The sequence below is a fragment of the Vicugna pacos genome, unplaced genomic scaffold (genome assembly GCF_048564905.1).
Source record: "Vicugna pacos unplaced genomic scaffold, VicPac4 scaffold_5, whole genome shotgun sequence".
Taxonomy (NCBI): Eukaryota; Metazoa; Chordata; class Mammalia; order Artiodactyla; family Camelidae; genus Vicugna; species Vicugna pacos.
The window spans coordinates 1,191,582-1,219,081 of NW_027328726.1; the positions used below are offsets into that span (position 1 = coordinate 1,191,582).

The 27,500-nt window shown below is 53.8% G+C and overlaps 1 non-coding gene across 1 annotated transcript; it reads left to right on the plus strand.

Annotated features, from left to right (window-relative positions):
• Window positions 1-19,546: 19,546 nt before the first annotated feature.
• Window positions 19,547-19,655, plus strand: LOC140692345 (U6 spliceosomal RNA). The gene has a single exon (XR_012067916.1). It is a non-coding gene; the product is annotated as a U6 spliceosomal RNA (small nuclear RNA).
• The last annotated feature ends 7,845 nt before the right edge of the window (window positions 19,656-27,500 follow it).

Sequence of the window (27,500 nt, forward strand, 5' to 3'; positions counted from 1 at the left end):
GCGGGGCCGGCGCAACCCACACGCCAAAGCGGCGGGGCCCTGCCCACACGCTGCGGCAGTCGCTCCCCGTGGCGACTGCACGCTCTGGATGGAGGAGCGGCGGCTGGGGGTTGTCCGGTACCCCCCCCAAGGCTCCCCTCTCAGGTCGCTAGAGAAGGCTTTCTCACCGAGGGCGCATCGCCCCCTACCCAGCGGGGGCCCCCTTCAGGCCTACGGAAGTCCGCCGAGGTGGACGTCAGCGCTCGGCTGGGCAGGAGGGGCCTGCGGCAAGGGTAAGCAGCGGGCCGAAAAGCGAGCGTTCGCGGTCGGGACCGGGGAAAGCCCGTGCCGCCTCGCGAGGAGACGCACCCAAGACCGCGTGGGGACGAGACAGGCGCCCGCCCCCACCGGCACATCACCCGGCCCCACCACGTTCGCTCCCACGCCCGGGCGCGAGCCCCGCAGAGGGGGGACCCACCCGGCGTGCGCCCGGCCACGTCAGTCCCCCCCGGTACAGGGTGAGGACGACGACCAGGAGGCGGCCCCGGCCCCACCGAGGGTGGGGAGCGGCCACGCCTCGCTTACCGTCTCGACCCCTCCCCCCCACTGCTCAAGAGAGTGGCTCGGGACACACGACCACCGCAGGGGTTACCCGAGAGGACTCGCTGGGGACGGGAAGCGATGCCACCGCTCGGCCTCGGGCACCTGAGGGACAACCTGGAGCGCTCCAGGGGCACCACAGAGGGCCAAGGCGAGACACGCTCGCACCCCGGCGAGGGGATACGTGGCGTGGCGGCGGGGGCAGCCCTCCCCCCCCGCGGGGGAGGGCCGCTCGCGAGACAAGACGCCGAGCAGGCGAGGAGGCGAGAGGTGTCTGCCGCGTCACAAGACCCCGGCCCCGCCGACACCACGAGGCACGGGAGACCGAGGTCGGGCCGGAGTCCGCACCCCTTCCTTGCCCCCGCCACCCACGGGCGGTGGAGGAGAGGCGAGGGGCCCGCAGGCAGAACGAGAAGAGAGGCCACGTTCACCATGAACGTCCCGTCCCTCGTCTGGCGCGGCTTAGGCCCGGCCCGGGAGAGCATGACGTCACCACATCGGTCAGGTGAGCGAGCGAGCGAGCGAGCCATGGGGCAGGGAAGCCCCAGAGCCAGAGGGGAGGGCCCGGCGAGGACAACCACCAGAGGAGGGCCTGCTTCAGCCTCGCCAGGCGCCACCCACTCCTCGTTCCTCTACGAGGAGAGTGGCCAACGACCCCAGGCGGAGAATGCCTGACACGCGGCACGGAGCCTGTGAGGGTGGGGTCGTGCCGGCCACCACCGGGTGCCTGCGGCAGGGAGCGCACGGGGTAAAAGACCCACGCCGCCAGCTCACCCCACCGCCCTCGGGCCACCAGAGACCGGAGGCGGCACCACGGGCCACGTCAGCCGGACGCACACACGAGAGCCGGCGCGCAGGCCCGAGCGGGCGGCTCAAGTGTCAGAAGCAGAGTCGGCTTCTACCAGGCCAGGGCTCACGCAGAGACAAAGCCCAAGAGCCCCACACGCGTCCGGAGACCCAACACTCGGTGACAGACACCGAGAAAGACCGTGTCAGCACCTATCTGCTGGCAGAAAATGCCCAACACGACAGAAAAAATGACAGCGCCCGGAAACGGGTCGGGTCCACGATTTGCAGGGGGGGCCCCGGGACCTCGGTCCGGCCACCTGCCCCCAGCCCTACCCCCATAAATGGCAGCCCCGAAGCTCTCGGGGGCCATCTGATCGACCGGGGGGGGGAGGGGGAGGGGTTGAGGAGGAGGAGGAGGAGGAGGAGGAGGAGGAGGAGGAGGAGGAGGAGGAGGAGGAGGAGGAGGAGGAGCAGTGGGAATGGGAAGGGACGAGAGGGAGACGGGATCGGGCCGGGGACGCCCTGCCCGTTTCTCGCCCGCGTGGTCGGGGACTCGGGGAGATGCCACAGAGGCGCCTCCGAGGAGAGGGCCCCCCACGAGGGACCGCTCCCGAGCACCGGGCCGGGGAAAGCCTGCCTCCCCCACATCCCTCGCAGGACGCCCCCGTGCCGGTCCCCGAGTCCGGATGAAGTCTCGGTCCCTCAAATGCCACCGGAACCCACGCGGGCAGACTTACGGGCCGGGGGGCGCCCTCCCTGGCCTCCCGCGCCAACAGGGGCCGGCCCAGCCACGTCTCCGGGTCCATCGGGACTCAGAAAACATTTCATCCAAGGAGGCGCCTCCGACGACCGGGAACCCCAGCGCGCCCGTCCCCGGCCTCACCGCACTGGGCCCGGGCCGCTCCTCGCCTCGGGACCAGTCGTCCAAGGGACACAGACGAGGGCCGGACCACCTAGCCGCCGGCGGCCCGGGCGCGGGACACCCCGTCCCTTTCCCCCGCGGCGGCACGGCGCAGGCCGTGTCCGATCGGCTCGGGTCGGTCCCCGCGGCTGCAGGGGCACAGGCGGATGCTGGTCGACCAGGCCAGGCCACACGGCTTCCCCCTACACACGAGATCCCGGGAGCGCGGCGACAGCCACCCCCTCATCAGCCTGCGAGTCCAATCTGCGCCGAGAGCAGGACGCGCCCGCGGCTCAGCGCCACGGGGACTGTCACCGCCGGTGTCGCCAGCCTCCCCGAAGTCTGCCTCGGGCCCCGCCGCCGAGCCCCATCCCTTGCCGAGGTCGCCGACGCTCGGGAGAAGAGGGACGATCTCAAGAGCGGCAGCCAGATGGCGCCCGACAGCCGTCGCCAACGTCCCCGGAACCGATCCCGACCGCCGGCCGCCCAAACGCCCGAGCCCGTCCCGGGCTGAGGCGCCGGGCGGCCGGCCGGCGCGACCCCGTGGCGTCCGCCTCGGAGCCCGCTCACCCTCGTCACGGCACGGCACGGCACGGCGGCATGAGGAGACGCGACGCGACGCGACGCGACCCACCCCGGCAGCAGATCAGGGCGGGGAGGACGGAGGGAGCCGGGGTTTGGCAAGACACGGCCGGCCGGGCGGGCGGCTGCCGCGAAGGGGACGCGCTCCCCACGCGATTCCCCGGGCGGGGGAGATCACACGGACACGCCGGCGGGTGGCCCAGAGCGACCAGGACGAGATCCCGGGTTCCCGGCGGCGGGGGGGTGGGGTCGGTGGGAAGGGGAGGAGGGAAACAGGGAGGGAAGGCGGGGGCTGGCAAACCGAAACCAGGCGAGCGCTCCGAGAACAACGCAGGAATCGGCTTTGGAGTCCGTCCTCTCGAATGCAGGAGGTCTTTTGAAAGCAGACAGGCAAAGCCCAGAAGCTAGAAAAGAAAGGATGAAGACCGTCAACCCCATCGAAGTGGAAAGAAAAATCGATCTCGGCACAGATCGCGACAAAGCCCAAAGACAACAAATGGGCGCGTGGGGAAAACGCACTCGCGGTCGGTCGTGAGAACACGGACGTCAGCACGGCTGACCACAACCACAGGGAGGAGGAGGAAAAACAAAAAAATGCGGGCGGCGGTTGGGGGGGGGGGGGCGAGTCGATAGCCACCCGCTCGGTAAATCGAGGTTCAGTGCATCTACACAGAACAACACTGTGCATGGGCATCCGCGTGTCTGTGTGTGCATGTGTGCCCGTGTCTGTGTCTGTGTGTGTGTGTCGGTGTGTGTGTTTGACACACAGTCACACGTGGACAGGGAAACTGTAGCCCCATGTGGAAAAAAAAAAAAACATGAAAACAAACGACAAAACCCACCACCAAAGGGAAATCAAGTTGTAGAACTTACTCTGGGGTTTTAACAAAAAACAACAACAACAACAACAAACAAACAAACAAACAAAAATGTAGAAAAAGCACCACCACAGCCCATCAGGGGTTCCTCTCCTAAACAGTCCAAGAACTCGGTCAACTCCACCTCCTAGAAGCCAACAAACCAATGATGAAACACGGGCAGGAGACCCAAACTGACTTTTTCAGTTTAAAAGGAAAAAAAAATTATTTTGTATCCAAATGGGGAAGGGGCGGGGGTGGGGGAGGATGGTGTGTAGAACTCAGCGGCAGAGTGCCTGTCCAGCACGCGCAAGGTCCAGGGTTCGACCTTCAGGACCTCCGTTCAAGCAAATAAGGAAGTCGGTGAGTCAGGCAATCACTAAGTCAGGCAACAAACCAGCAAAAGAAACGAATTACCTCCCCTCCCCGAATAAGCAAACAACAACCAAAAACAACAACAGCAACAAGAACAACAACAAAAAAAAAGCCTAAATAAATAAATATATGTAAATAAGTAAGCAAGTAAATAAATAAATAAGTAAGCAAAAACAATTTAAAAAGGGGGAAAACGCACGCATTTCTGTTTTTAAGAGATATCCAGACAGGCCCAGAACCTGGAATCACGACAGCAAGTTCCAAAAACAAGCAGAAAGTGCCTGCTTCTGACGGAACATGTGATAGAGACCACCGTTCGATGGGGCCGGGTGGGCGGGCTGGCGGGCGGACACAGAGCTATGGACTCATACCTGACAGAATCCGCTCTCCGACAGAAGACAGAAGGCAACACGGAACAGGGGTTGGCAGTGGGGGCGAGGGGGAGAGGGCAAAACGGAGGTGGAGGAAAGCCATTAGGGAATACAGGACAGAAGTCCCTCAAAACATCCCACAGGAAACTCCTGGAAGACCCGGCAGTTCCACTAAGGGCCCGCGGATGGACGAATGGACAGTGTCACGTGGTCTGGAGAGACCTACACCTTGAGGGGATGATGTTAACCAAGTGACCTAAGTCCAAGAGGGATGTTGTCACTTCGAGGCAGAATCCCCAAGACAATACGCAGGAACACATGCAAGGAAGCTGAAACAGACTCATGGATACCAAGAAGGATCAATGAGTGCAATGGGTGAGGGAGAGGAATAAGTACAAGCTTCCAGTTATCTCCAATTATTAAATACATTAATCACGGGATGTCATGGACAGCAGGGCGAGTCGAGTCAATCCATACTATTGTCATGACGCTGTCCGGTGACGGATCCGTAACCAGACTCATCGCGGTGATCATCGTGGAACATGGAAGAATCCCGAATCGCTATGTTGGACACGTGAAAACTGACATCCTATTGTCAGGTCAATTATGAGAGAGAGTAGGAGAGAGAGAGAGAGAGAGAGAGAGAGGGGGGGGGGGGAGGGAGGGAGGGAGGGAGGGAGGGAGGGAGAGAGAGAGAGAGAGAGAGAAAATTCTCACTGTCTTCCCAAAAAAAAAAAAAAAGAGTTCAAAAAGAGTTCAGTGAGATAAAGAGTGGATGTAGGTGAGGGCAATAGGTGGAGGAGCTGAAAACCACGACGGCGACACATGTGCAGCATCCCACACGGTGGCAGTGTGGTCCTATGCATGCTCAGCCGTCTCCTAGCCACCTCCAAGTTGACATCCAGGGTCATCCTTTTAGGTTTCGTGGCTGCACTTTCGTCTGTCTCGGGCAATACTCTCTCTTGATTTTCCATGGGGGAAGGGAGGTGGGGTGGCCGGGCGGGCCACACCACGACACACCGCGTCGTGCGTGACCTGGATAACAGATACACACCCGTCCACCACCCACGGGCTCCGAAATCTGTCACTGGTCACAACGCACACTTCCTCGGTCCTTTACGGAGCGATGGCGGACCGAACAGGCAGCGGCCAACTTTGCCGTGCACACAATGAGACTTCATCCCTCGTGGAAACAAACTGATGACGAGACAGCGTGGTCAGGGGGCGGGTGTCCTTTCAGGAAGACACAGTCATTGAAAGTCCTGCGCACGGGAACTGGGCCAAGGGAGATCTCCATCACCCTGCCCAACCCCGATCCAAATTCTCATTCGGGCAGCTAAGGGTCAAGGTCAAAGTTTCTTTCTTCCCGGGGCGGGGGCGGGGGGGGGTCCTTTTGGGCCTCGATGGTTGTTCAGCTGGAGAGATCACCCTTGGGCTGCACATACATTTCGGGGTGGTCCATAGGGCTCCACGACTGTCCCGCCACCAGGCAGGTGGTTCCACCTGATGAAACCGGTCTGGTCTTTCGTTCCAGGAAGACAAAGGTCCGTGGCCGAAGCCAACGAGAAACCCCGGGTGTGAGTCCGGAGCGCCACCACTCAGGAAGATGTCTAGGCGTCGGGCTCGAAGAGGCTCGGGCGGCCTGAAAAACGCATGCGGGTTCAGGTCCACTTTCCAAGCGGCCTCCACAGCAATGGGCAGGAGGAGGGTCTCGAGAGGGGGCACGGCAGTGATCTCTCTCCAGCAGATGTCCAGCTGCTCAGTCCGGCTCGGCGGGGCTTCAGGGAAAGGGCGGCTTTGGTTCTCGAGGATGCCAAGTCCAAAGCGGGAGAACCATGGGCAACGGGAGTCGGAAGAGCGTTGGCCAACTATCGGAGAAAACTCGAAGCACGCGTGACGTGGCCCAGCGTATCAGTGGAAGGCGGGGCGGGGTGGGGAGGGGGAGGGTGGCGGGAAGCACGCAAAGATGATGACACAGAACCGCATTCTCATCTCTATCACGCTGTACGAGAGTTTCCACTGAGACATGCTCCCCTTCCCCTGGTCTCTCCAAGGACGCGCATTTCTACCAAAAATCACCCCCATTCAGACTTGTCAGCTGGCCAGATCAGCATGCTTCCACGAAATTCGGCCTGAAGATGGACAGACGTCCATTAAGCATAGCCATCGCCCCTAGAGGCTCTCGGACACCCGCTCTGCTGGAACGTTTCCTAAGGACGGCAGACGAAGATGGTCTCCACATGCTTTCCAGGAGACGTTCCTCAGAACGAGACCGTGACTATTCCGGAGACCGTGACTATACCGAAGCAAGCCCGAATCGGTCACAGCAAATGTTCACGAGGAAGTCACGGTGAACCATCTGGGACACCAGTCTTTCCCAACCGGTCCACGTACGGACACGATTTGGTCCTAGCCAGAAACAGACACTTTCTCCTCACAGCATCCTTTTATTTTATTTTATTTTATTTTATTTTATTTTATTTTATTTTATTTTACTTGTATGTATATATGTATGTATGCACATACGTATGTATGTATGTACGTACGTACGTATGTAAGTAAGTAAGTATGTATGTATTCCGGTCTGTCTGTCTGTCTGTCTGTCTGTCGGTCCATCCGTCCTCCGAAGGTATACCAGTCATGTCGGCCAACACACTGACAGATCTCGAGTCTTTCCTATCAGAAGGATATCAAAGCACGTCCCCTTCGACTCATGGAGCCAGGAACGAACGCTTCCGTATCTCATCTTCTTTGGAAACGATCTAAACATTCCAGGGATGTCGCCAGACGCTCCAGTTGCAAGGGACCAAAAACTACGTGGAGGAGGCACCAATTTTTCAGAGACGGGCCGCCTCCGCCCCCCCCCCCCAACACACACACTACCCCCCAGGACTGCTTGGGATGTGAACACTTCCTGAGACTTGAGACCGAGCCAGCCATCGCTCCCAGACTCTTTATTTTATTTTATTTTATTTTATTTTATTTTATTTTACTTTATTTTATTTTATTTTTCTGGCTGACACATTTCATGACAGAGGTAACCCACAGGAACTTCAAGGATTCGGGGTAAACCTAGGGAGGCAAAAAGTTTCACCTCGAACGCTGCTCGTCACAATCAAGACATGGCTCTTTTCACGAGACCAATCCCTTGACATTTGGTTTTCTGGATGGAAGGATCTGTCCTAGATCATGTCAACCTGAAGGAAAACATTTGGGTTCCTGCCTGTTCGCATTCCCTGCCTGCATGTTCCCTTGAAAACCAGTTCCATAGAGCTCTTTCGTGAATGAACTCTGGCAAGTGTATCTGGAGGGAGAAACACGTCAGGCCTACAAGCCGGGGACGTACACACGTGCCTACATGCATACATGGGACTGGGCCCTTTCCAGATCCTTGGACGGCAGTACCATAGAAATGAGGATGGCTTCCACAAGACTCTCAGGCAAGCCAAGCTCTGTTGCGAAAGCGATAGCTTGTGCACAAAGGAGAAGGTGGCATGACGGGAGGGGGGGAAGGGGAGCACCAGCTCCCTGAGCAGCAGGGGCCACTTGCTTTTCTACCTAAAGGAAGGGCTTTGTCTCAGGATCACTGATCACTTCCACAAATCATCCAATATCTTGGATCGGCCGCAGGCGCCTCCAGGGTGCAGAGCCATCGCCCCAGGCTCTGTGGGGAATAGAGAAGACTTCCGTGAGGGGAAAGAAATGCATGAGAATTTTCTGCAAGAAAGCTCAGGAACACATCATGTAAACATGGAGAGTTGAGCTTCCTGTCTTGTGACAACTAGGTCTGCTGGGTCATGTCACAGAGAGCAAGCGAATCCTTTATTCCCCTGAGCCTTTTTCTTTTTCTTTCTCTTTCTTTCTTTGTTCTTTTTTCCCTTTAGAGTGTGTGTGTGTGTGTGTGTGTGTGTGTGTGTGTGTGTGTCTGTCTGTCTGTCTGTCTGTCTGTCTGTGTGTGTCTGTGTATGTCTCTGAAACTCAGGTAATGCCCTGTCTCATACAGACGAGACCAGCAGATCGACATGACCAGAGACTTTGTAGCTTTCATTTAAAAACTATAGGTCACTCATGAGTCGGGTAGGACGGGTGCTGCGTCCAGCGCAGTTCGGGACCGTGTCTGAGGACGGGCGACGCAAGAATTAAGAAACAAAGAGACAAAGTAAAGAGCAAAAATGAGACCAGGGGACTCAAGGTCTCGTGGATCTAGAGTGCCAAAAGCCTGGTCGACATCCTGTTTATTGGGAGTCTACGGCTCAGGGGGGAAAAAAAAAAAAAAAAAAGATATGCGATCAAAGAGGTGGGGCTTTAGATATTTCATACCAGAAGCACGAAGTTCTGCTTGCTGGCTAACTGATTCATTTCAGGCCTAACCCTTCCAGGAACAATCACCCTCCTCCGGGGATGCAAAATTTCTAAGTGTATATCCTGTGATTGCCTCTGGGACATCTCGAGATAGCAAATATTTCCCCGGGGTTAAACCGCAGGCTTTCCTGCCAGAACCAAGTTCTGTTAATGGCTGATCTGGCTTCCCATGACCGTCCATTGTTTTACCCTAAGGAAATATCTGCCATCCTTTGTGCCCTCACGGTCAATCTCAGGATTGCCCCTCACACAATTTCTTTAGCATCATGCATGTTCTAGGTCATCTACTGTGTAAAACATGAAAACAAAGCAAGCGTGTGCATTTTTAAGCAAGTTAAGTGTGAATGTAAGATTTTAAGCTCATGGAAATGTTGGTGCAGCTTGGTTTCTAGTTGCTTGTTTTCCAGCAGCTTGTTTCCCAGCAGACGCGTAGGACACTAGAGAACCCACTCACTTAGAAAGAACCGATGGGACGGGTAAGGTTTTTCGGTTCGGAGGGTGAAAGCTTTTAAACTCTGCGTGGAAAAAAAGACGTTTCAGATGTATATTTCTCCTTAAGAAGGCTGCGAATTAGAGTTTCGACGAGGGAGCCCTCGCAGCAGTGTGCACGTTTAAAAAGGCCTCCGCGTGCCCCCCCCCCCTTTTTTTTGTTTCTTCCATTTGGTTTCAGGTTCTACCTGATTCAGCCCCCTGGCCTCAGTCTCAGGCCATTGTGGGCTATGTAGACGTTTCTGACGTTGTCGAGACGGACAAGATAAGGACGGTTCCCCCAGAGAACAGGGCCGCTGCTTCTATGAGATCAAAAAGCTGACCTGCTCATCCAGCTCTATGTTTAGGAATTTGCTCCTTTCCGGGAAAGCGTAGAGCTCTGCGGTAGAGTGCGTGCTCAGCATGCACAGGGCCTTGGGCTCAGTCCCCACTACCACCACTGAAAACGTAGAATAAATCTAAATAATTACTTAAAACGTAGATAAAGACACCTAACGACCCGTCCCCCCTCCGAAAAGATAAAAACTTTTTGTTAAAAAAAAAATCTGTTTTTTAAATGAAAAAGACAGGAGGAGGAAGAGGACGAGGACGAGGATGAGGAGGAGAAATTAGCTTCTTTCCAACAAGGAGATTTCCAGGTCAAATGGAGAGCCAAATATTTCTATGTTCTAAGACTTCAGCTTTCCACGTATCCTGGTGTCAAAACGTCTGCACGGGTAAAGATTGTTCATCATTCTGTGACTATGCACTTCCTGCATTTTGGAGTGTTCATCTGTCCTTTCTCTTAGGAATAGATGATCATCATAAACAGCAGTTCTGTTGATTAAACCCCCTTTTAAAATATCGTTGTTTCATGTTCACTAAAGTTACCTAATAATCACTTCACAATCTATGGAAGTCAAATCATTGTGCTGTACACCTGAAACTGATAGAGGGCTGTATGTCAAACCTATCTCAATAAAACTGAAAAAAGAAAAGAAGAAGAAGAAGAAAAGAAAAGTCGGCTCGGGGCATCCGATAAAGGCCCTCTTTCTGAGCGCACAAGTCAACCTCGGGCCGATTCACCCTGACCCTGAAGAAGGGCAAAAATCACCCTCCACTCTATCTCCCGTTAGGTCCCGGACACTAGCCAGAGTTCCCCCTCCCTCAACCCCCACCCCGTTCTTGCGTCACACTGTGTGGGCTCAGGCACACAACCTATCGGTTTCCTTGAGCGTGTGGAATGAATATCGCCCGAAGGGAATTTCCTGTGTTGTCGTTTAAATAAGCTGACGTGTTAATCAGTGCTACGGAGGGACACATTCCCTTTGACCTGATCAACCAGAATGACATCCCAGGACCCAGGAATGTACAATATCATGGATTTGAAAGTATCTTAGAATTCAGAAATCATGGTGATGTGGGTCTGATGACCTAGCTGGCTCCATACAAACCAAGAGATGAAGGTGCCCAACGTTTTCACTCGATGCTGCCTAAGTTCTTGACAGTCACTTTAAAAAAGGAAAAGGAAAATTTGGATGGCACGCTTAGTTTTGATAATGCCCTCTGACTGCATGGTGAAACGCAAGGAAAAGCCGTGACGCTCGCCCACGGTATAGAGAGAAACGCAGAACCGTGTTTCTGGTAGCCTTCTTCACCGCTGCGCCAAGGCGGGAGCGACGGCTACCTCATGCAAAGGAGGAGAGGACGGGTATCTCGGCCCCGTCACACAATGCCAGGCAGAAGAAACCTTCTCTGATGAGACATAAGCGTGTCAAAGCGCATCCCTGCGTCGAAGGCTTCGGTTTCCCGGGGAAGGGGGTCGAGCCGAGGGACCCAGGCCCCCACGTCAGTCAGTCAGTCTTTCACTGGATTCACTGGCCTCGCTCTTACCCCTCAGCAATGGCCGCTCAGATTGCTCACGGGTGTCTTTCCCTTCTGGCTTTAGGAAGGACTTTAAACTTCGGCTGAGGGGCAGACACCCAGAAGGGTTCTTTCAGTTCACCCCATCTTAGGGAATGCCATACCCAACACGTTGGTTTTCATCCCATCGTGGGCCTACCTACCGGAGAGTTTTGCTGCTTAAAAGTCCCCTGTGCTCCACCTATTCATCAACAACCCCCCCCGCCACAACACACACACACACACACACACACACACACACACACACACACGCACGCGCGCACACTCACACACACACACAGAGAGAGAGAGAGAGAGAGAGAGAGAGAGAGAGAGAGAGAGAGAGAGAGACACAACCTTCACCCCCCCACACACACACACAACCCCACTCATCTTTTCACCCTCTCTGGGCTTTTGCCCTTTTGAGAATGAACGTCATCCAGAGCCGGTACCCTACAGGATGCCACCTTTTCAGATTGGCTCCTTTCAGGGAGTCATGTGCACGCAGAAACTGCCCCGCCTGTCTCCCACAGGTCTCTCGGCTCCACGGGCCCCTGGTTTCCTTTTTAGAGCCAAATCATATGCCGTGGCACGGACCTAGCCCGGGCTACGTGTCCCTTCACCTCTTGAAGGACGCGTCTGTCTCGGTCGCCTCCACGGTTCCGGCGGTGATGAAGCAAGCCCCTCCACCCCCCACCCCCACCCCCACCCCCACCCCCACCCCGCCCGCCATCCAGGTCCGTCCGTCAGCGTTCAGGTTTCCGCGTGGACGGAGCCCCGAGGGCTAGGCCTCAGGGTGAGGGTGGTATGGCGGGTGGCGGGTGGCGGGTGGCACACTGAAGGGTCCGAAATCCGGAGGATGCCGGCAAGGAAGGTCGCCAGGTCAAAGCCTTCCTTCCCTCCCTCCGTCTCCTTAGGGTGGATGGCTGGGCCCATGAATTCAGAGAGGACACGAGACACATGGTGTGAACCGAGATTCCCAAGCCAGGAGACCTGGTGGAGGGTAAAGAAACGAGCTTATTGGGGGGGGGGGGGCCGGGGGGTATGGGGGGGTTCTTAGGACTGCAGCCCAGGAGACACAGATGCAAGAAAGAAGCACTGGAAGTGTGTGTCACCAGACTACCCCACGGGGCAAGTGGAGAAGGGGAAACGAAAGAAAACACCACAAGAGCAAGGCGGGAACTTTGAAACGACAAGGCTGCAGCTAGCAGCTGCTGGCAGATTTGTTTTTGAAACCGGTTGGTGGCGCCCTTGAGCTCGATACAGTTCTGACCACTCATGCCCCCCCTCCCCCCATGGATGCCGGTGTCGGGACCCAGGGGAGGCCACCCCAAACATGTATGTGCCTCCGTGGCACACGGATAGGTTAGAAATGAGAGTGACCGAAGAAGCCGAGGGGCCAGCAGACGCAAGAGGGACCGACCGGACCCTCAGACTCTTCTTTCTGTCTCCCTGAAAGCGGGAAATCAATCACTTCCGTGGAGGGTGCCCTCCCTGCATCTGGACTTAGGAAATCACCCTGATCTCCCACTGAGAGCCTTCAGGCCCCGGAAGCCTAGAGAAACCAACCAACCAACCAACCAACCTCGTGACTTCTTTCAGGGGCTTCCCCCCAAAAACCCAAACTCTGTCTCGATTCTTCACGGACGGGTCACCCAAAACCAAAGTCTCTCAGCCCGGTCCATTTCGCACAAAGGGCTGATTTCTTGTCCTAAAACGGAGAAAAGCTGCCTGCTTCGGGGACACATGAGTGCTTGAATGAAAGACAGGAGGTTCCCTGTCGCTCCTGCTCAACGATCCGTCTGGGGTCCATTTTTGGATCAGTCCAGCCCAGAGGACTCAAGATGTGTAGAGGGAGGGGACAACGTGCCCCTCCCCGAAACAAGACTATGTCTGCAACCAAGTTCCTCCCACTGGCCGTCCAGCTCCATTTTGGATGACTGAATCCTGGTTCACCTCATTTGGCTGTTTTGTTTTGTTTTGTTTCGTTGTGTTTGTTCTTGTTTTTGTTTTTTGATTAATAGACTTTATTTCCTAGAGCAGTTTCAGGCTCACAGCAGAATTGAGCAGAAAATACAGAGAGTTCTCACACAGCCCTCCCCACCCACACATATATCCTCCCCTCCCCTCAACATCCCTCATCAGTGTGGCCTATTTGGTCAAACTGATGGTCCGACATGGACACGTTATTATCAATCAAAGTCCATAGTTTACATGACGGTTCACTCTTGATGTCGTACGTTCTATGGGTTTTGACAAATGTATCATGACATGTAGCCACCACTATGGTATCCGACGGAATAATCTCATCGCCTTAAAAAATCCCACACGCTGTATCTGTTCATTCCTCCTTCCCTCCCTCTCCCCAAACCCCTGGATACCACGATCTTTTTATTGTTTCTAGAGCTTTGCCTTTTCCAGGATGTCCTTTGGTTGGAATTGTCCAGTTGGTAACATTTTCAGACCGGTTTCTTTGATTTAGTAAGATGTCTTCTAAGTTTCTTCCATGTCTTTCATGGCTTGATAGCTAATTTCCTTGTCTTTCTTTCTTTTTTATTCATTTATTTATTTTTTAATTTTTTACTGCACACATATTTTTTAATTTACATATACGTACTGTTCATTGTTTCCAGGAAGGTTTAGCGCTTTAGCTTTTTAAACTTACATAGTTATCAAAGGAATAAAGCCAACCGCAAAATAAGAATGAATTCAAAAAGATGCACACACCCTGCTATTAACAGCAACATCATTTATAATGGCCAAGATACGGAAGCATCCTAAGTGCACATCAATATTTGAATAGATAAAGAAGAGGGGACACACACACACACACACACACACACACACACACACACACATACACACACGGAATGGAATACAATTCACCCGTAATAAAGAAGGATATTTTGCCATTTGTGGCCTTTCCTTTCCTTTTTTTTTTTTTTTTTTTCCCCTCCTCCACTTTAAAAACCAGAATTTTATAACTGGGATAAACACTTCCATTGCGTCAAAAAACAGTAAAATGACTAGAAATAAACTTAATCGAGGAGGTTACCTATACTCCAGAATCTGAAATGACACAAAGAAATGGAAAGCTGTCTTGTGCTCTTGCATTGGAAGAATCAATACTATCAAAATGGCCACACTACCCAAAGCAATCCGCAAGTTCCATGCAACCCCTGTCAAAATACTCACGACATTCCTCACAGAACTAGAACAAACAATTTCAAAATTTATAAGGAACAACGGAAGACCCTAAACAGGCAAAGCCATCTTTTGTAGGTCTCCTCTCTCTCTCTCTCTCCCTCTCTCTCTCTCTCTTTCTCTCTCTCCCCCCTCCCTCCCTCCCTTTCTCTGTCATCTTTTTGTTCTCTTTTCTTAGGGTTTGATGACTTGAGACGATCCTTTAACATTCCTTGTAAAGCCGGCTTGATGGTGCTGAAATCTTGTAGCTTTCGTTTATCTGTGAAGCTTTTGATTTCTCCCTCAAATCTGAACGAGAGCCTTGCTGAATAGAGTATTCTTGGCTGTCAGTTTTCCCCTTTCATCACTTTAAATATGTTGTGCCACCCACTTCTGGCCTGTAGAGTTTCTGCTGAAAAATCAGCTGATAACCTTACGGGAGTTCCCTTGTATGTTATTTGTTGCTTTTCTCTCGCTCATTTTAATATTTTCTCCTTACCCTTAATTTTGGTCAATTTGATGATGATGTGTCTCGGTGTGTTCCCGTATGGTACTCTCGGCACTTCCACCTCATTTGGTTATTTAAAGGATCTTCAGTCTGTTCAATTCATAGGAGAGAACTTCCACACGTATTTCTTCTCAGTTTTATGAAACAAAGAAGGACCCAGAAAACTGGCAAAACATAAATGCTCTTCTATTGGGTTGAGCAAAGACAGGCCCTGGCCGGGGAGGGGGGGGTGCTGGAGGGTCGGGGGGGGGGCGGTGTAGAGAAGGATGTAGATCAGCGTTAGAGTGCCTGCTTAGCATGCATGATGTCCTGGGTTCAATCCCCAGAACCACCGTTAAAATAAATAAATTACCTAATCAAACCCATGCCCCTCCCCCCCAAAATAGAAGGAGAAAAGAGTGAGAGACAGAGACAGAGACAGAGACAGACCATCGGGAAAAGTAGCTGCACTAATACTTCCAAGAAACAGGACAACATAAAGATAATGGAAGAAATGCTGGATAGTGAACAGCCACGGGTGGTTGGCACAGACCCATAGCTTCTGGGGTCACTAAAGAAAAAGAATATGAGAATCATACGGATCAGGAGATTGGGTCTGAATTTTGTGCCGTTTGACTTGTGCCAGTTACAAACGTCATGCACAAGGAAGATGACAGGCTACTTTATTGTCTGAAATGAGATACTTGAAAGTGAAAAGAGGTGCTATACAATCGTGCCTGGACTGGGATTTTTCTAAGGGAGCCCAAACCCTTTACAATATATATCATGTTTTCAAAAGTGAATATCATTCCTGGACAACACTTCAGCAATTTTTTTCTGTGTTATCAGTAAACATTTTTAAAAACATCAGTAATAAAGGAAGAGGGAGAGAGAAAGAGAGAGAGAGAGAACAGGAGTAACTATACGCGCGCATGCATGCATGCGTGTGTGTGTGTGTGTGTGTGTGTGTGTGTGTGTGTGTGTGTGTGTGTGTGTGTGTGTGTGTTGAGGTGGGGGCCTAAAAGAGGATGAGGATTCTTTTCATCGAGGTCTGTTTGTACAGAATTCTCTCCTTCTCCGCTTTACACTGTGAAGGAAAAGCCCAGATGGGCTAACAAGCTAAGTCACAAATCTAAGTGTAACAAGTGTCGGATTCCTGATCTGAGGTCTGCTGGGCTAACTCGTAAATCTAAATTAATAAGTGTCGGTTTGCTGATTCCCTATTCATGCTTTGCTAGCCAGCTGGATTTTCAAAGAGACATATCTGGCCTTGAAATGTCGGTTTGCCGCCTCACTGCCTCTACTCTTGTGATAATGTTGTTGCTAAAGCTATCGCGTGCCTATTGGCCGAATACCCCAAGCTTGTACTTAACCCTAGAAAACCTCACGTGCACGTCTTGGGGGTGCTCAGGGCTTAGGAGCAGAAGCCCCTCTGAGCCCGCCGGCGTAAGAAATCTGAGTACTCCAACCCTCCGAGTGGTGCTTGTTTCTTGGCTGGCCTGTCGTTTCCAAAACAGCACCATTGACACTAAGAACGTCACTCTCGTTCCGGCATAAAGAAGACATCTGGGGAGGGTGGGGTCGGGGGTGGGGTGTAGATCTACGTTATGTCCTGATTCCAGGAAGGAAAGGGGCCAGGGTCAGCGTGCCCTTCTTTCTGGGGTATCTGTCTGTTCGCTTTTGGTGTTCGGCTGGTTTGGTTATTTCGGCTTTCTGTTTGGTTCCTTTCACAGATCCAGTGGCTCAAAGCAGCATTCTGATTTTCTTTTCTCCTGGGGTTTGGTTTTTGATAGGTAGAGGGACAGGGCCCACGCAGGGGTGGGGGTGGGGGTGGGGGTGGGGGTGGGGGTCACTGCGGCAGAGAAAGGGAGGCGGCTATGGTGAAATCATCGAGCTGAGGGGATTTCTACGAGAGGGACTCTCCGAAGTGAATGGGGTCCAAGGAGATCATCAGGGTTTCTGTGTGCTCGGTTGGTTTTGTTCGTGCGTGTGTTTGTTTTTTTCTGGACGAGGCCAAAGAACTCCTCGGGTGGAGGTGCGTGTCCGAAGGGTCTGACAGGATGGGAGGATGCGGGGCGAGTCAGTCCATGTGCCCAGAAAGAGAGAGAACCTGTCATAGCTGAGACTCAGGCCTTTTTTGGACCTAGGCCCAGAGAGCAGTTCGGCTCCGAGCATTCACGGAGAAGTTCGTCGCCACCTCAGTCGTGTCCCCCACCCCCGCCCTCCCCCGCGCCTCGGCCCCCAGTGAAGGAGGAATCATGAAGTGGCCGCACTTAGGCTAAGCCAATTTTTGGCTTTATGCTTACTGCTTGCTTTTAGAACGATCAGCAAACTCGACTGACCAGACACCGCTCCCAGCCCCAGGCCCACTGTTCAAAGCAGCTAAAGTTGTCGATTCTAACTGTTTGATTGGACCTTCCTCTGATCGTTCAAATTGACAATCATGTTTGACGTCTGAGTCTTTCCCCAGGAAGGGAGTCACGGGAGGATAAGCTCAGGAGAACGACCAGCCCCCTCCCACCCCCCCACCCCGAGTTCCTCCGTGGCGCTGGTGCCGCCGGGTGAGTCTGACCAGAGAAAGAAGGTCACGGGCTGATGACCTACTAGACCACCAGGAGGTCCCATGTTACCAGACACTCATCCAGATTTAGGAGGAAGTTTTATCAGAGACCCTTGTTGATCATGAGCACCTTTTATGCTCCCGCCTGTTGTGATTCCCTTTCATGCTCCAACCTGTTCGTCCACAGAAGCATGAAACCCCAACCCCAAGACGGGTTCACAGTTTGGAAGGCACTAGCCTGCTGTGAGTCCCCTTTGCCCAGCAAAGCAATCAAGCTGCCTCTTTTCTTCTAAACTCTAAGACCCTGTCTCTGGGTTATTTGGCTCGTCAGGGACGGGGTTGGGGAGGGCGATCTTTCGGCAACACCCGCACAAGTTTCCCTGAGTGGCAGGAACCAGCGTGGCCCTCAGGCCTCAGCCCCGCAGGCAGGCAGGCAGGCAGGCAGGCAGGCAGGCAGGCAGGCAGGCAGAGCTGGAGCGACCGTTGGTCCCGCCCCCGCCCGCGCACCCCCCCCCCCGCCCCCCGCCGCTGCTTCCGCCGCCGCCGCCGCCGCCGCCGCCGCCGCCGCCGCCGCCGCCGCCGCCGCCACTGCCGCCGCCGCCCAGGCCTCCTCCACCGATCGGTCCCAAATCGGGTCCTAAATCGACTGGACTGTCTCCTGGAAGCGGGGGCGGGGACGTCAGGAGGATCCATTCGGCAGGGCCTCGTTCAATCGCTTCATTCAAATGCAGAAAGCTCTGTGCTCAGGTCAGAGCCTTTGACTTGGCCTCCGGCTCCTCTCTGTTGAACGGCTTTTGTTTTTTGGTTTCAATTTCCCCACCCTTAGGCCACCCCGTCCCAACTGCACGGAGGGAGGCGGGAGGGAGGGGGAGAATCTCGCCTGGTCTCAGGCCAAAGGAGTCCCCTCCTTTTCCTAACCTGGGTAAACCCCACTAAACCGTTTGAGAATCATGGAAGGGCATGGAAGCAGACCTCTGACTTGATAGATTCCTCTGGGATGGGAGACTTTAAAAAAAAAAAAATTCTTTTTCCCCTGCTTCCAGGGAGGCAGAAAGGAGGGACAGAGTGTTCCTCTTGCCTCGGGCAGTTCTTTCTTTGTTTCTTTCTTTTGTTAAATCATGCTTTTTTTTTTTTTTCCTTCCTTTTTTTCCTTCCAGTTTTATTGAGACAGAGTTGACATACAGCAGTGTATACTTTGGGGGGCGGGCGGGGAGAGGAATTCGATTTTATGCATTTATTTTTGACCGGAGGTACTGGGGATTTAACCCAAGACCTTGTGCTTGCTTGCTAAGCACACACTCTACCACTGACCTATACCCTCCCCCTTGGCCACTTGTGAAGTCCCTTTCATTCAGCATAATCCATCGGGCACATTTTGGGGCAGCCTACTCTGGACCCCAACATTTCCCTATTCTGTAACTTCCCTGGAAGTTTTACACATTAAAAGCTGGGCTGTTGACTGTACGTGTGCGTGTGCGTCCGTGCGTGCGTGCGTGCGGTCTGGGGGCAGGAGGGAGGGAATGGTTTCCTAGGGGGCCTGCGTTCCATGGACCCAGTTTCTTAGTTCTGAGAACAGGTCTGTTCAAGGAAACAGTTGTAGTATCTCGTCTCAGGAGGCGGTGGTGTCGATGGGCTTCTGAAGCTAGGCCTAGGGAGCAAGCAGTCAGGTATCGCCTAAGAGGCACTTGTGTGGACAACCAAAGTACAGCACAAAGGTGAATCGTCGGAGCAGATGAGAAACCAGATTCAGGGCCGGGAGTAGGGGGTCAGTCTGGTAGGAGATTTCCACACATCGGGGTCATCGAAACGGCTCGAGCAGTTTGAAATGCCTCTGATGAGGTCCTGGGGTGTTCGGCTCAACTCTCTGAGCGGCTCCCCCGAAAACAGGCCCGAGGATGGTTTCCACAGGAGCTGTTGTGGCCATTTCTCTGACGTTTACCTCCCGTTGTCCAGCTTCCGTCTGCAGGGCTTCAGGAGACGGAGCGTTTTCGTACTCAATGATGCCAAGGCAAAAGGGTGAGAGAAAATGGGAAACATTCGTGGAGAGGGTCCTAGGCAGATAGTGGAGGCAACTAGAAGACCTTCAGTCTCCGGGCTGGCTTTCAGGTTGAGACAAAAACCCTAAGGAAAGCGCTTGCTGCCACAGCACATAGACTAACATGGGAACCATCCAGAGAAGATCAGCACGGCCCCTGAACGTGGGCGACACACGCCCATGCGTGAAGCGTTCCATAGTTTTAGTGAAGTCAGTCACCCAGGGAAAGACAGATATCCTATGCCATCACTTCTAGGTGGGATCTGAAAGTAAGTCAAGACACCCATCCATACATAAATAACTCCATTTTAAAAAGACTCCGAGGAACCTATTTACAAAACAGAAACAGACTGGACTCGCAGACATGGAAAAGAAACCGATGGTTAACACAGGGGACAGGGTAGGGTGGAGGAACGGGGTAAGGCGGAGGGATAAATCAGGAGTTTGGGATTAGCAGATATAAACCACCCTATACAAACTAGGTACACAAGTAGGTCCTACTGTCTAGCACAGGGAACTATGTTCAATAGCTTGTAATAACCTATCCTGAAAAAGTATACGTGTGTGTGTGTGTGTGTGTGTGTGTGTGTGTGTGTGTGAATAAGTGAATCACTATGCCGTACGTCATAAATGAACACAACATTGTAAGTCAACTATACTTCCATTGACAGAGAGTTCCTACAATAAGCAGGCAGACAGACCGACAGACCGTCAGACAGACAGGCAGGCAGGCAGGCAGACAGACAGACAGACAGACAGACACACACACACACACACACACACACACACACACACTGTCTGTCTGTCTGTCTGTCTGTCTGTCTGTCTGTCTCTCTCTCTCTCTCTCTCTCTCTCTCTCTTTCTCTGTCTGTCTGTCTATCTGTCTGTCTCTCTTCTAAGGGTGGAGAAGAGTTTGCTGAGCTATTTCGGGGGCCCTCTCATCCTAGTTCCTATCTCCAAGTTGGTTCAAAGTCCAAAAGGCCGTCAAGCACTTAGTCAGATAGGTCCCTCGAAGAATACCTCCCACATCACGATGACAGACTTCTTAGGCCAGCCGAGAAGGTCCTTCAGTTCTGTGCCCATCTTGGCTCTAAGTTGATGTCAGTCCTCCAGGATCCAAGAAAGCCACGTTGGAAAACAAGTGGTGATTTTGATGGGACAGAAGTTCAGTCATTTGGGGGGCGAAGGGTGGGGTAGGGAGAGATACCAGCCTGTCTGTCTGTTTTCATCCAGTGTGGGAGCCTTCCCAAAGAGATAACTCGAGAAGAGAGAAACGGGGAGTTGACAAAGAACACGTGCGGTGGCGTGCCCTCCCCCCACCCCAGGAGAAGGCCAAGCCAGAAGTCCCTCCGGATGGCGGGCTCTGGACTCCGGCTTCCAGGGGAAGCGATATTTTTTCCTCCCCATTTCAGGCCCGGAAGAAGAGGGAGAGGCAGAGTGTCCTTCTCGGGCATCCGTTGTTTCTGAAGCACGCTTGTTGCCGAAAGATCGGCCCCCGTCCCCGATGAGCCCAAGAATCCAGAGACAAGGCCTTGGAGCTTAGAAGAAAAGAGGTCATTTTATCGCTCTGCCGGGCAAAGGGGATTCACAGCAGGCTAGCGTCTTCAAAACTGTGTACCCACCTTGGGGATGGAGTGGGTGGGGTGGTTCTAGAGCCATAGCTCAAACAATCAAGCATCGATCACCATCCACAGAATCGTTTTCTCATCAGAAGACTCAGCATGGTGTCACGATGCCTCCCAGGTGACCCATTCTATAGAGGCTGGCGGTTAGATCTCATTATCTCATAAGCACTCAAGGTGTGGCCTTCTTGGTCACTCAGGCTATTTTGTCAGGTCAGTAGTCCCGTGACCGACCGACCTTCTCCTCGGAGAAGGACTCAGAGACCCAGCACGATGATGACTTGCAATGACTGAAATACAGTAGAAACAGTAAGATCGATAGCTTCCAGTTTCAACAACGGGCCTGGAACCGTGAGCAGCAACCGGTCAGTCAGAAGAGTCGACCGTTTTAAGGGCGAGCATAAGAAACCGAATGACACCCCCCCCAAGCAAATGAATGAATGAATGACCTAATGATCCTCCCCTCCTCTCCCCCCCCCCCCCCGCCCAAAAACGAAGCAATCCGTTAGCCTAATTCCGGCCATTTTATTCATCCTCCTTCACCCTGAAGCCCCAGTCAGCCACGTGCCACAGTGGTCTGTTTTCTGGTTTCCTCCACCACCCCAACCCCCACCAACGACCACCCCGCCAACATCCCCCCATGCCCAACCACCACCCCAAGCGCGGGACTGGACGGGGGTGGTGGGGGCTGAGGGGGCGGCGATGGCGGCTTGAGGTGAGGGTGGGGAGTGTTCCGCCCAGATCGTATAGGAAGCTCAAACACAGCTGCAGTACGAGACGAGATGGTAGATTTCTGTGAGTCCTCCCTCCTCTTAAAATCCTTCCTAAGGAGGAGACAGACAGAAAGAGAAACATCACCCTCACTCCCAACGCCTCCTGTGCCCTCGTTGCACCCCAAAACAACAACAAGAAAAACAAAAACAAACACAACCACAAATAACTCGCTGTCCCTGGGGAAGAAGGTTTCGATGGCATGGGGATATCATTCTAAACTTCATTCCCTCTTCATCACATTTCATGGAAACCGATTGCAATCTATGAGGCCCTGTGAAGGTAGGGGTTGGGGGGTTAGGGAGGAGGGAGGGAAGGGAAGGGGGGGAGAGGAGAGAGAGAGAGAGAGAGAGAGAGAGAGAGAGAGAGAGAGAGCGAGCGCGAGAGCGAGCAGAGGAGAGGAGGGATAAAAGGGGAGAGGACAGGAAAGGAGAGGAGGGAAAAGAGGGGAGGGAAGGGGAAGTGAGAGGAGGCGAGGGGAGAGGAGAGGAGTGGAGGGGAGGGGAGAAGAGAGGAGCGGAGGGGTGAGGGGGGAAGGGAGGGGAGAACAGGGAAGAGGAGAGGAGGGGAGAGGAGAGGAAAGAGAGACAAGGGAGACAGACAGAAAGGCACACACACACACACACACACACACAGAATAGCGAAATGGAGAGAGAGACAGAGAGAGAGAGACAGACAGACAGACAGACACGGATCTAGGTCAGGGAGACTACACATGGGTATTCTTCTGAGTGATTTTATGTGTTTTCTCAATCGCCACCTATGGAGATAAAAGTCGCTCCCATAAGATGAAGGGAGTCCTTCTGCCACTGCCCCCGGCCCCGCCCTCCAGCACCGCTTGTGTTTGTCAGGGATTCCAAGCCAAAGCACGTGGAGGAGTGGGAGAGCTTCCTGGCGGCCCAAGGGGGAGGAAAGTCCGGCAGCATGAGAGAGGTAGTTGGCACGGGGAAGCTGGAGGCAGGCTGACGAGAAGATGGGTGAGGGGGCAGGGAGGAGGGTTTCCCAAGTTGGAGCGCCAAGACGAGGGAGGGGAGCCGTCGGTGGTCGCGTTCTGACCCCGACCCCGACCCAGACTGGAGCGGATCCCTGAAAGGAGGCGGTTCGGGCTCTCCGGCCGAGAACGCCCCTCTCTTCCTCTTTGTGCAGAAACACCTTCCGCGGACCGAGAAAGTCCATCCCGAGACCCTCGTCGGAAGAGTCCTTTCCAGACCCATCACGATCCTCCTGGGCCAAGGGGTCCAGGGGATGGGGCGGGGCCTCCATTCGATCCGTCTTCCGTCCGTCCATCCATCCGCAAGATCTTGAATATCCATGTAGGATTCCGGATGGTAGCAGTTTTCCAGGATCCTCCAGATCCTTGTAAGACCTCTCCTGGCAGATTCGACCCCTAGGTCGTACCGCGCAGCACAGGGCACTAGATTCAGTCCCTCGGGACGAGGGTTCCTGAAAAAGACCAGGAAAAAGAAGAACACAATCACTGTGGTGTGCACCAGCCAGAAACCAGCACAACCTCGTCACTCTAACAGACTTGCCAAAGGCGGGGTGAGGAGAGAAAGTCATAGGATGGCTACCATCCCTCCCACCCCCACCCCACACGCCAAGCCCCCCAGCCCATCGTCATCCCTGCTCCCCTCCCCCTCCCCCTCCCCTCCATCGACGCCCGCCTCCCGCTTGTACCCCACTCCTCTGAACCCAGCACCACCCACCTCGGCCTGGACGTGCTCGGCTCGGCTCGGCTCGGCTCGGCTCGGCCCGGCCCGGCCCGGCCCGGCCCGGCCCGGCCCGGCCGTCCGGCCGACTTCTTCGCAGTGTCTAAAATAGCGCCCGGCCGACAGGCAGGTGGCACACGGCACCCGGCAGGGGAGCGAGCGGGACGGTTCGGGATCTCTGGGCGGCGGGGACACGCGGCCGGACAACCAGGAGCACGGACGGCCTGGCGTGCGTTTCTCCGCTCGGGGGGCCTCGACCAGGGACTGTGGTACGGGGAACGGGGACACACACACACACACACACACACCCACCCCTTCACCCCCACCCCCACCCCCACCTCTGACAGCTTTCATTTGTTTTCGGCCGACCGTCCCTCGATGAGGTACAAGTGCCGGGGCTGGGGCTGGGGCTGGGGGGTGGAGTTCCTCCCTCCACAACGACCCCACACGGGCTCTGTTCCAGTCACCCGAGTCCTCTTCCAAGTGAGACCACAGGCCTCCATCACCCGGCGTGAGCACTCGGGGGAAAAAGTCACCATCCTCATCGCTCCGCTCCACCTCTACACGTGAAGAACAGTTCCCAGCCCACGCCACTCAACCCCACCCCAGGCCCCGATGCCACCCACCGCAGTGGAGAGAAACGAGACGAATCCACAGACGTCCATCCATCCGATGAAGAAACGGACGGCCCCATTCCAAGGAAGCATAGATATCTAGTCAGGAGATTCATCGAGTACTATGGAGGCGGTGGGAAAGGGGGGGAGGGGTGTTGCGGTGGGGAGGGCCTAGAGATCCAGCAGTACAGCTCGTGCTTAGCATGCAAAAAATAAAGGCCCAGGGTTCAATCCCCAGCACCTACTCTTCAAAAATAACCCGCGGAGAAGCAAGACGGCGGAGTAGAAGGACACTCGTAGCTCACCCTCTCCCACAAATACACCAAAACTCACATCGACGGACCCACTCGGCCAATCGGAGCACCTGCGGAACTCCGACAGAACACCGCCCTCTTCGAAAGACAAAGACGCCCAAAATCTGGTAGGAGAAAAGGAGAAAAGAAAGAGTAAAAAGCAAAACAGTGCGGGAGGGACCGGTCCCGCGGGGAGGGAGCGGCAGAGGAGGAATAGGGCTCGTTCGCCAAAACTGCCCCTCTCCAACGGAGAGGCCGACGGGACGGAGGGGGCGCCCCCGAGCCTCAGATCTACCCAGAGCACCCCTTGACCGACCGATCCAAGTGAAACGGGCACAGAGGGTCCCCGCGACACCCAGCCCGAGTCGCAGGCCGGCAGCCAGGGGCCGGGACAGGCCGCACGAGCCGGGCGGAGGACCAGGGCGGCGGCCGGGAGGGGATACAGAGCAGAACAACCCGCCCCCCCCCCGCCCCCCCCCCCCCGTCCATGACGGGAAAAGAAAGGCAAAGCAACACGGCCGGTGTGCCCTGGGGGGAGGGGCGCCGTAGCCTCCGTCTCCTCAGATCCGCGGCGCCATCACCGGCGCTTCTCGCGAGAAGAGAGGCGGGACGCAGCCACAGCCGCCATAGCCTCTGGCGTGCAGCATGCGGGCGGGGGCGGGGCCGAGACTCGAATCCGCACCCGGGGGCTCCGCAGCCTTCTAGGCAGGACTGAGATTCGTTTACAGCCCGAGGCAGATAGGATATTTCTGCCCCGGTACCTCAGAGAACTCGCGCCACCATGACTAAGAAGGAGCCGAGTTTGGGGACGCAGCTAGGGGCGGGGCGGTTCCACGGTCTTCCCCGAGCCCACCTACGGAGAGGAGCGCCGCCGACCCGAGTCGGAGCACACAGCCGCACAGAGCAGCGGAACGACCGGGGCCGGGAGAGGGCGGGCGGCCAGCCAGCCACCCTCCTTCCCGGGAGGAACGCAGCATCCGACCGCGGTGCCGGGAACACGTCCTTCCCCCACCCCCCTTTTTTTTTCCTTTTCCTTTCTCTTTTTTAATCTCTCTTCTATCGGTTTTACCTTCTGTTACCTTTTTAACCTTGACTTTTGAACAGTCGTCTACGTTGACGGTTTTAATCCCTTTTAAATGTTTCCTTGAAAATCTTTTTATTCTTCTTATTTTTAAACATCCACCCCCTTTCCTTTTTCTCTTCTCTTGGTTTAGATCTCCTGTTATTGATTATTTACAGGTTTCAGATATCGTTTCTCGATTTTTTTTTCTCCTTTTTATTAAGGTTATTAAAAGACGTCTCCACTCGATCGCTCTTCTGCTTCCACTTACTCTTCTATTATTGATTACACAGTGTCTTCAAACCTTTTCTTTCTCCCTCCTTTTCAAATCCTGTGTTTTATCTCTTGTTAAAATCTGTTCTATTTCCGATTACCTTTTAAAAATTTACTTTTGAAACAATTGTGTTTTATTTTCTGATCTTTTCTATTTTTTAAAGGCTTTTAGAAGACGTCTCAACTCGATCGCTCTTCTGCTTCCACTTGCTCTTCTATTATTGCTTGTACACTGTTTTCAAACCTTTTTTTCCTCCATTCTTTTAAAATCCGGCTCCCCCACCCCCCTCCCCCTCCCACCGTCTCTGTCTCTGTCTCTCTCTCTCCCCCTATCCCCCTCTCCGTCTCCCTCTATCTCCCTCTCCCTCTCTCTCTCTCTCTGTCTCTCTCTCTCTGTCTCTCTCTCTCTGTCTCTCTCTCTCTGTCTCTCTCTCTCTCTCTCTCTCTCTCTCTCTCTCTCTCTCTCCCCCCTCTCCCCCCCTTTTAAAGTTTTATTCCTCTATAGGCTTTAGATAAATACCTAAACTCCTTAAGGACCACAATAGATAACTGATACTCCTTAAGCCACAGTGCCAGAGAGATAGGAGCAGCATGAGGAAGCAGAGGAACCACTCCCAATGAAAAGAGCCAGAGAAATTCCCTGAAAGCACGATCCACAAAATAGACACGGATGGCCTGCTAGATCAAGATTTCAAAAAAGGAGAGATCCAAGTACCGAAGGAACTCCAAGTGATAGTGTTTAGATGTATACTGTACGTCAAAAACGAAATCGAAGCTCTAAAGAAGAGTCAAGGAGAACTGGTCAGCTCATTGGCTGACATGAGAAGTGGTCTAAAGGCTGTCCAAAGGAGGCTAGATCACGCCGAGGAGCGAATAAGTGGCCCAGAAGACAGGACAACAGAAAGAACCCAATCAGAACAGCTGAGAGAAAAACAAATAAAGAACAACGAAAACAATCTCAGGGACCTACGGGACCATCGAAAGCGTGCCCATCTACGCACAATAGGGGTTCCAGAAGGGGAAGGAAGAAGCAAGGGGGTCGAAAAGGTATTTGAAGAAAGCATGACTGACAATTTCCCAGCTCTAAGGAAGGAATCCGATATCCAAGTCCAGGAGGCTCAGAGGGTGCCAAACAGGGAGAACTCAAACAGACCCACACCGAGACCTATCCTAATCCAGATGGTCAGAGTCAAGGAGAAAGCAATGATCCTAAATGCCTTTAGGCAAGAGAAAAACAAAGAGTGAGTTCCAAGGGAACCCCCATAAGGCTCTCAGCGGATTTCTCTCCACAAACACGTCAGGCCAGAAGGGAGTGGCAAGATCTATTGAAATTCCTGAATGAAACACAAAACAAAACAAAACAAAACAAAACAAAACAAAACAAAACAATGCAGCCTAGGATACTCTATCCAGCAAAGCTATCCTTTAGAATAGAAGGAGAGGTAAAGAACTTCACAGACAAGCAAAAACTAAAAGAGTTTTGCAACACTCAACCCATGCGAAAAGAAACATCCACAGGTCTACTCTAAATAGAGAAGAAGCAGGACGGTACAAACATGAGACACTCATCCCCGGAAAGGTGATCACTACCGTTCATTCCAAACAGAATAAACACAAAATTGTAAAAGAAGACATCTAAACCATCAGGAGTGACAGAGGGAAGCAAGAAAATAGAGAGACTTTTATTTTTCCCCCTTCTCCTTCCTT